Genomic DNA, 9,851 nt, shown 5'->3' with positions numbered 1-9,851 from the left:
TTTAAGTTCTGGCTGTTAGCTCTCCCCTATGTTGCCTTGTCTGCCCCCTCACTGCAGAAATCATCCAAACCACTGGTCCAGGTGTCTGGGGGGAGGGCTAGTGTCGGTGTCAAGAACCCTGCTGAGAAGAGGAAATAAGCAGCCAAAGGAGTGATTACTCCTTCACTGTGCCCCTCCAGACACAAAGGCTGGTGGTACCACTTGGGAAATGACCCCCCCTCTTAGGGTTTAAAGATGAAACTACCAGCAGAATTGTCGGGTAATGTGATCATAGATACAAGTGAGAGTTCTGCTTGCGTGGTGCTGGGACTGCCCTCCATCTGGCCCATCTCCCTGCACATCCTTTTATCCCTTGGACTCCAGGTGATTAACCAGAGTCAAGTCTGGCTTTCAGCATTCCTTCAATACAGTTACCAGCCAGAACAGCTGCCACGTCAGGGTAATGTATACACCAGAGCAGTATAACTACCTCCAGTGAAAAATAAACTCGACATATTAGTTATCTATGGACTTCCCAGGTGGCGCAGTGGTAAGAATCTGCCTGCCAGTGCAGGAGACGAGGGTTTGATTCCTGGGTCAGGAAGATCCTCTGGAGAAGGAAATGGCAACCCAGTCCAGTATTCTTGTCTGGAAAATTCTATGGGCAGGAGAGCCTAGTAGACTACAGTCCATAGGGTCACAAAGAGTCGAATGTGACTGAACATACATGCACATTAGTTACCTATCACTGTGTAACAAATCACTGCCAAACTTAGCTTAAAACAACAAATAATTATTTTCTCAGTTTCTGAGGGTCAGGAATCTGGAAACAGCTTAGCCATGTAGTTTTGGCTCAGGGTCTCTTCTGAGGTTTCGGTCATGTTCAGCCAGAACTGCAGTTAGCTGAAGGGATGACTTGGCTGAAGTCACTTCTAATATGGCCCACACAGAGCTGTTAGTGGGAGGCTTCCCCACATGAGCCTCTCCAGTCAGGCTTCTCAGGACATGTGGTCCCAGCAGACAGCAAGAGATTGTGACCATGACAGCTGCAGTGTCTATTATAACTTAAGCTCTGAAATGGCACACAACTTGTGTTGTATTTTCAGTCACATAGGCCAACATTAGTACAACATGGAGGAGAGCCACACAGGATGTGAGTACCAGGAGGCAGAGATCATTGGGGGCTATGTCAGAAGACTGGCTACCACATGGGGTGATACACAGTATCTGAAGCAGATGTACTGGGACATACGGATGAAGACTATTTTAAATAACTAAAATAAAAAATAGAAAACAGGAACAAGAAATATAAAAAGGACTCAATATTAGGTATGAGTATGATAGAAAAAAAGAATAACTATAAATGGAGAAGATGAAATGAGCTATTTTTTAACATAACAGTACAAAAAATATTTAGAACACAGGGACCCTCAATGGATTTTTTAAAAGGTTCAACAGTATACACACACAAAGTTTAGAGATGTTGATGAGAATGAAAGTACGAAGAAAAAGTAGAATAATAAAAGCTCAAAGAAAGCTGGGGTAGACATCCTAAAGCTAACAAAATTTCAGATCATGAAAGACAAAGGATATATACTTGTTGGCAAAGAATATATATCTACCATAAGCACATATTCTTGTAAGGAAACCTGAACAATGCTTTTTTTTTTTTCAGGACAAACAGGATAATTCTCATTTTTCCTTAAAGATACAGTAGAAGTTTTATAATTCAGTATGATTAGACGTGATTTATAGTTTTAACATTAAAAAAATGACAACAGAAACAACTAGTACAAATTATAAAACTAATAGAGCAAAGAGAAACTACCTTTCTGATCGGAACATGTACCACAGCTATACTTCCTTCGAAAATGTTCTAAGATTTCTAAGCTAAAACTTCTTAGGGATCAGAGGAAAGCCTTTAATCTCAAGTATTTAAACTATTCTTATATCCAGTAAATGCTTTCACCAACTTGTTAATCAAGTGCTTCCTAAATTTAGGAACCAGTGACCAAGTGGCCTGAAATAAGTCTAGATCTTATCTTTCCAGCTATAAATTATTACTATTTCAAGAAAACAAAATATTTTCTAAGCAACGTTAAGTTTTCTAAAAACTTCAATTACCTTTTTTGGCTCAGTACCTGACTGAAATGTTCAAATATTCATATTGCACACAAAAAAATTTGAGCAGCATACTATGTGAGTGTGAGAAGCTGATGAATATTAAGATTGAGGAAACTCCCTAATGAGTCACATTTACATGATTTAAATATATACTTTCTATATCTTTAATATAAGTAAAAAGGTAATCTTTAGAACAGCACAGAAATACAAATGCATTAGTTTTTATAAAATATATTCAACCCCTTATACATGCAACAATCTTTTAATTTTGGAGCTGCCACACAAGGGAGCTAGTTTCTTCTCCATATGAAAGCAGGAAGTCATGTGTACAAAGTTATTTATGTGAGAAGAATAAAGAAACACATTCCTTTTCTTTGTCCTTGACAAATATTTATGGAATGAAAAAACTCCTAGTGACACATTGCTCTACGTGGAATGACAATCTTCTTCTAGAAACCAGGGCTGCATTCTCCATCTTGTTTAGAGGATACCACAGAACTGGGTGGACAGACTGAATACTGTGCCATCTCTGGCCACACAGTCAGAGCACGCCAGTGTCAATACCATCTCCAGAGTCCCAACCAACTCCCCAATAGAATAACAGGCCACATTCATCAGCTACCATCCTAACAGGCTACTTTCCAAAACTGCTGAAGCAGATAATAGTTCAAGGGTTCAGGATTAGTCCACTGGCCCCTCCCAGAGCTGGGTGTTCCTAAACTCATCACCACGCCTTAGGGAAAATGACCACTGGCTTGAACTTCCACAAAACCAAACCAAAATTTGCCTGCCAGGGAGACAAAGCTTCATTTTACAACTTGTAACTAGCAGATGAAAAATCAAACTTCTACATTAAAGAACTCATATCCTTTAGCATATTAAATACTCTCCCAAAATACTTTCATGCATACTTTAAGAAACTGTCTCTCAGCTTTGCAACAACAAATGTCTCATCTCTCCCTTCAAAGTTTGTTTCCTTCTTGGCTTTCTAAGTAAATTATCCTTTAAAAAAAGTCAATGGTTAATATAGGACTCAGAAAGCAAGGTTGAGGAGATTAGGTTATATGCTCTGGTCTGCTGCCCAAGGATATTACTGCTGTGTTTCTTAGTGCAAAAAGTGGAAGAGAATTGTTTTAGGGTTGGAGGGCTGGCAAATCACTAGCGGATTTGGGGATAGACTAGTCATCCTGGTTACAAGAGCCAATGCAAATGCAAAATAACCACAAGCCACAGTTCGACAGGCAACTTCTCCTAGTCATTAGCCTGGGACACTTGGGCCAGCTTTAGCCCTCTTTCCCTATGTCATCGTTATTACAGTGCCTAGTAGGAATTAAAGCCAGCCAAGGACTTTTTCCAAACACTATCTTTAAGTCACCTGGACAGCAGAGAAGTGTCCACCAAGCTGTGGATGTAGACTGTGTGCCTGGCGCACTCTGAAAAAGCCTGGCTGACCCTAGCTCCTTCAGGCCTACTTAAACACACTCAGTTCTCAGATGAAAGCACTGTGTGGCCAAGCAAAGCACACATCTTTACCAGTGAGATGTCCACAGACGGCCACATCCGTGCTGGCTGCTATGGCTCACAGAGCCAGTGACTGGAGCAAGCTACTGTTTCCAGGCTGCCACTGGGTGGAGCCCAGACTCCAAACCTGAAGCATGTAGGCCCCCAGGACCAGGGGCCAGGCCCTGTGCTGGCTGCCCTGGGCCCTGCCAACAATGTGACAGCCTGCACTCCCTGAAGACCCCCATACCTCCTAGAACCTGAAAGAATATAGTTATGGTCTTTTGACCGTCTCTATGACAGAAGTTCTATCTTCTGAAATACTCATTTTATGTTGCTGCTGCTACTAGTGCTATCTAGGAAGCCCTAAAATTAGCAATGATGAAAAGCTATTTCTTGCACACACACACAAAAAGGCTCTAGGAGTTCTCTGGCAACCTAGTGGTTAAGATTCTGGGCTTTCACTACCATGGACCAGGTTCAGACCCTGGTAGGGGAACTGAGATCCCACATGGCCTGGCCAAAAAAAACCCGACTCCCATTTTTGGAAACTACTAAATAACCTCTGGGTGAAGAAAGAAATCATAAGGGAACTTTAGAAATATTTAGAACTTAATAATAAAAACACTACATGCAAAATCTCTGGGACACAGCAAAATCAGTTATTAAAAGAAAATATACAGCTTTAAGTACATTCATCAGAAGAGAAGAAAGGTTGAAAACTAAATCATCTAAGCATTCAAATAAAAAAGATGGAGAAAGAGCAGAGGAATAAACCCATGACTCCATGACTCATGAAGGAAATATTGTAAGGAAGGAAATAAATGCCAAAGATAGTTTTTAAAGTAATGCTGCTGCTGCTGCTGCTGCTAAGTCACTTCAGTCATGTTCGACTCTGTGCGACCCCACAGATGGCAGCCCACCAGGCTTCCCCATCCCTGGGATTCTCCAGGCAAGAACACGGGAGTGGGTTGCCATTTCCTTCTCCAATGCATGAAAGTGAAAAGTGAAAGTGAAGTCAGTGATCCCATGGACTGCAGCCTTCCAGGCTCCTCCGTCCATGGGATTTTCCACGCAAGAGTACTGGAGTGGGGTGCCATTGCCTTCTCCAAAAGTAATGATAAAGAATAGCAAAATGAAAAACTGGTTCTTTGAAAATATTGATAGGCTTCTGCCAAGACTGCTTTAAAAGAATGCAAAATACAGAACAAAAAAGGGAAACTAGACACAAAGGGCTAAGTATGGTATGTAAAACCTAGATAAGGCTTAAGTTTCTGGAAAAATTAAAATGTGCTCAAATTGATGCAAAAAGAAATTGAAAACTTGTAACAAGTTTTAAGAAAAATTTAAATGATAAAGACACTCTATCTCACTGTAACAAAAGCTTCAAGCACAGACCCAGATGGTTTTACAGATACAGTTTATCAAACTTTCAAGGAACTGTTAATTCCCAAATGTACAAATTGTTCCAGCAAATAGGAAAAAAGCAAAAGCTGTTCAGCTCATTTTTTGAGGCTAGTATAGTCTTCATTCTAAAACCAGATAAAGAAGATACAACACAATAAAGTTACAGACCTATTTCATTTATGAATATAGATGTAAAAATTATAGTAAAATATTAGCTACCTGAGTTCAACAGTGTATGTTTTTTTAAAAAAGTCATAACTAGGGCTTATCCAGGCAGCTTCCCTGGTGGCTCAGATAGTAAAGAATCTGCCTGCAATGCAGGAGAGCTGGGTTTGATTCCTGGGTCAGAAAGATCCCCTGGAGAAGGGAATGGCTACCCAACTCCAGTATTCTTGCCTGGAGAATAGAATGGGAAAGACTAGAAATCTCTTCAAGAACAAGGGAACATTTCATGCAAAGCTGGGCACAATAAAGACATTTCATGCTCTTTGCTGGGAAGATTTTAAGATGTGTCAGTTATGTATTGGTGTCAAATTACTCCCAAACTTAAAACAATAGACGTTATCTAAGTTTCAGTGGGTAAGAATTCTGGGAGCGGCTTAGCTGTGTTATGGCCTTGAATCTCTCATGAGGCTGCAGTCAGGATGTGGGAGGCGGCTGCAGTTATCTGAAGGCTTGACTCCACTTCCAAGAAGGCACGCTCACATAGCTGTTAGCAGGAGGCCTCAGTTCCTCCATAGGGCTGCTGCCTGATCTACCAGCTACCGTCCCACAGAGAGAGCAGTCTGTGAGATCAGGAGACCTAAGTGCCTTTTATGACCTAGTCTTGGAAGTGACATGCTCGTTCTGTGCAGTACAAGGGACTCACCAAGTCCAGCCCACCCTCAAGGGCAAGGGAACTAGGCTCCAACTTCTGATGGGGACACTATCATAGAGTTTATGACCATATCTTAAAACCTCCACAGCTAATATATTATTTCGCCCCAAATCTATTACTACAGTGTATTCCCAACAAAACTTTCATTCGTTTCTGTTTGTTTTTGGCTGTGTGGTGCAACTTGTGTGATCTTAGTTTCCTGACCAGGGATCAAACCTGGGCCCCAAGAATGAAAGCGTAGAGTCTTAACCAATGGACTGCCAGGGAATTATCACAGATGGATCTTAAAAACATAATGCTGGTTGAACAAGTAAGTTTTAAAAAATAACACTACCATTTACTTTAATCAAAAATATACACAAAATACTGATTTTATATGAAATCACACCAAGAGATACACATAAAACTCAATAACATAGTTAACTGTGGGAAGGAAAGAATGATAGTCGGGTGCAGGAATACAAGAGTAAGTAAAACAAGAGCCTGCATAGAACAACTATGATGATGTGTCACAAACTGTAGAATGTGATCAGAGCTCAGACACTTTGAGAGGTAAATAAGTACCTCTCTTTTTGCATGGAGGCTCAGATTCTCAGAGGGCTAAAACTAGTACATATGTGGACAGTGTGAAATCTTTTCATGTCTATCCCAGGCATAGGAAATCTGGATATGGCAAAAGTCAGACAAGTCCATTTTGTGGATGCAGGGCCTTCCCTAGTGGCTCAGACAGGAAAGAGTCTGCCTACAATGTGGGAGAGCCAGGTTTGATCCCTGGGTCAGGAAGATCCCCTGGAAAATGGAATGGCAGGGCAGTGGGGCTGATCTCAGAAATATATCTAGAATTGTTGGGGTCAGTTTCTGTCTTGGCAATAGGTCATCTTCATCAGCATTATCCACTATGAGACTGTAGAGCCCGGATGCCAGTCATTGCCTCACCTGTGATTTCCTATGAAGTTTGTCTTGGTGAAATCTCCCCAAGAAATTATACAAGGCAGGATCTACTGCAGAAAAACCCTGAGTCCTTTGGCTGTGGTTTCTTAATGGATCTGAGGTAGGCATGATAGACTTTAGATGGACTGAGCCATAAGACATTTCAGCTCTTCCCATTCTTTTGCAACAAGCTTCACATCCCCTCCTGCTCCTTGCTCAACCAATCAGTGAAAGCTGTAACTATGTGCCTGGTTTCCCAGTATGTGCCCATACTGGTCATGAGCTTTTCTCCTCCTGCCCTGTGTATGGATGCTCATCTCTGAAACTATTGTCTGAGGAACTGTCGTGAACCACCTCTGCTCTCCCCAACTCTTAATACAGGCACCTCTAATTTTAACTGTGCTTTGCTTTATTGTGCTTTACAGATATCGTGAGTCTTTTTCTTTTTTTCAATTCTTTTCCATTATAGTTTATTGTGCTTAGTCATTCAGTCATGTCTGACTCTTTGCAACCCCATGGACTGGGGCCCACCAGGTTCTTCTGTCCATGGGAACTCTCCGGGAAAGAATACTGGAGTGGGTTGACAGGCCCTCCTCCAGGATGTCTTCCCAACCCAGGGATGGAATCCAGGTCTCATGCATTGCAGGCAGATTCTTTACTGTCTGAACCACCAGGGAAGCCCCCAAATACTGAAGTGGGTATCTTATCCCTTCTCCAGGGGATCTTCTCAACCAAGGAATTGAACCGGCATCTCCTGCTTTGCAGGTGGATTCTTTACCAGCCAACTTACCAGGGAAGTATTGCAAACCACTTCTGACTTCCCCCAACTCTTAGTACAGGCATCCCTCATTTTAATTGTGCTTTATTGTGCTTTACAGATATTGTGAGTTTTTTCTTTATTCATTTCCATTATAGTTTATTACAAAATATTGAATATAGTTCCTTGTGCTATATAGTAGGTCATTGTTGTTTATCTATTTTATGTGTGGTAATGTGCATCTGTTAATCCCATACTCCCAAATAACCCCTCCTACTTTGGTAGCTATTAAGTTTGTTTTCTGTGTCTATGAGTCTCCTTCTGTATCATGGGTTTTATTTTTTCTTTTTAACAAATTGAAGGTTTGTGGGCAACTCAGCATTCAGCAAGTCTGTTGGCACCATTTTTGCAGTAGCATTTGCTCACTGCCTATCTCTGTGTCACATTACAGTAATTTTTGCAATATTTCAAACTTTTTCATTATTATCGTATTTGTTATGATGATCTATGATCAGTGATCTTTGATGTTACCAATAATCCATGACTCTAGGATGACAAGCTTAAATGACAAATGTGTGTTCAAACTGCCCTACTTTCTGTCCCTCTCCCTCTCCTCAGGCCTCTCTTTCCCTGAGACATAATAATATTGAAATTATGCCACTTGATAAACTTAGAATTGCCTCGAAGTGTTCAAGTGACAGGAAGAGTCTCTCACTTCAAATAAAAATCTAGAAATGATTACACTTAGTGAGGAAGGCACATCAGAAGTTGAGGCAAGTTGAAATGTAGATCCCTTGTAACCAGTTACTGAAGTTGTGAATGCAAAGGGAAAGTTCTTGAAAGAAATTAAAAGTGATGCTCCAGTGAACACATAAATGATAAGAAAGAGAAACAGCCTGACTGTGGATATGGAGAAGGTTTTAGTGGTTTGGATAGAGGATCAAACCACCCACAACATTCCCTTAAGCCAAAGCTTAAACCATAACAAGGCCGTAACTCTCTTCAGTCCTGTTAAGCCTGAGAGAGGTGAAGGAAGCTGCAGAAGAAAAGTCTGAATCTAGCAGAGGCTGGATCATGAGTGTTAACAAACACTGTCTCCAGAACCTAAAAGCGCAAGTTGAAGTAACAAGTGCTAATGTAGAAGTGGCAGCAACTTATCCAGATCTAGTTAAAATAACTAATAAAGGTGGCTACACCAAACAACAGATTTCCACGGTAGATGCAACAGCTTTATATCAAAAGAAGATCCCACCTAGTACTTTCATTGTTAGAGAATTCAATGACTGACTTGAAAGTTTCTAAGGACAAGCTGGCTCTCTTTTAGGGGCTAATGCAACTGGTAACTTTAAGAAAGAAGACAATGCTCATTGAGCATTCTGAAAAATCCCAGGGCTCTTAGGAATTAGGGTAAATCTATTCTAACTGTCCTCTGTAAGGGGGCTTCCCTGGTGCCTCAGACAGTAAAGAATCTGCCTACAGTGCAAGTGACTTGGGTTCAACGCATAGGTTGAGAAGATCCCCTGAAGAAGGTAATGACAACCCACTCCAGTATTCTTGACTGGAGAATCCCATGGCAAGCTAGTCCATCAGATTGCAAAGAATCAGACACAACTGAGAGACTAGTAACACTTTCACTTTTTCACCATACTGTATCCCAAAAGTTAACAGATCTACTCTGTATTTGGGGTGCTGATCCTTAACAGGCTGGACGAGTCCATTCTATGGATGACATATTTCAAGTCTCTGAGGGTAACTAACCCATTCTTCTTTGATGGGGAGCTCAGAAACAAAAATTCTGTCAAATCCATTCATTGTAAAGGTAGCTCAGACACTCAGAAGGCGGACAAGAACAAATTGTGGGCAGTGGGCTCAGACACTCTGTCCCTTACTTATTGTGAAAGTCCTCTGCGTGGATCAAGGGTTCAGCAACTCTGAGTGACAGCAGAAATCATTCTGTTGGATCAGGATTTACTCCTTTTGAAGACTGAAGCATCCTCTTTTGTAGAAGGCACCTCAGGTGGTCTGTTGGTGGGGAATTCGAGAAACTGGCTTCAGGAAGTTGTCAGTTAAGGATAAGGGCTGAGGTTATAAATGAGAAGAAACGATGCCAGGGGAGTTGCATAACAGGTGGCTAAGATGTTGGGCAGAGGAGGAAATGCAGGGATCGGGGTCAGGGGCTAAGAAACGAAGGAATGTCTGATGTTAAGGACTGTGAATGGTGATGCCGTCAGGGTCAGTAGGGAGATAAAACATCGGGCCCTGGAGGGGGTATGAGCT

Source organism: Ovis aries, chromosome X, assembly GCF_016772045.2.
Source record: "Ovis aries strain OAR_USU_Benz2616 breed Rambouillet chromosome X, ARS-UI_Ramb_v3.0, whole genome shotgun sequence".
Taxonomy (NCBI): domain Eukaryota; kingdom Metazoa; phylum Chordata; class Mammalia; order Artiodactyla; family Bovidae; genus Ovis; species Ovis aries.
This window is presented reverse-complemented; position numbering follows the sequence as displayed.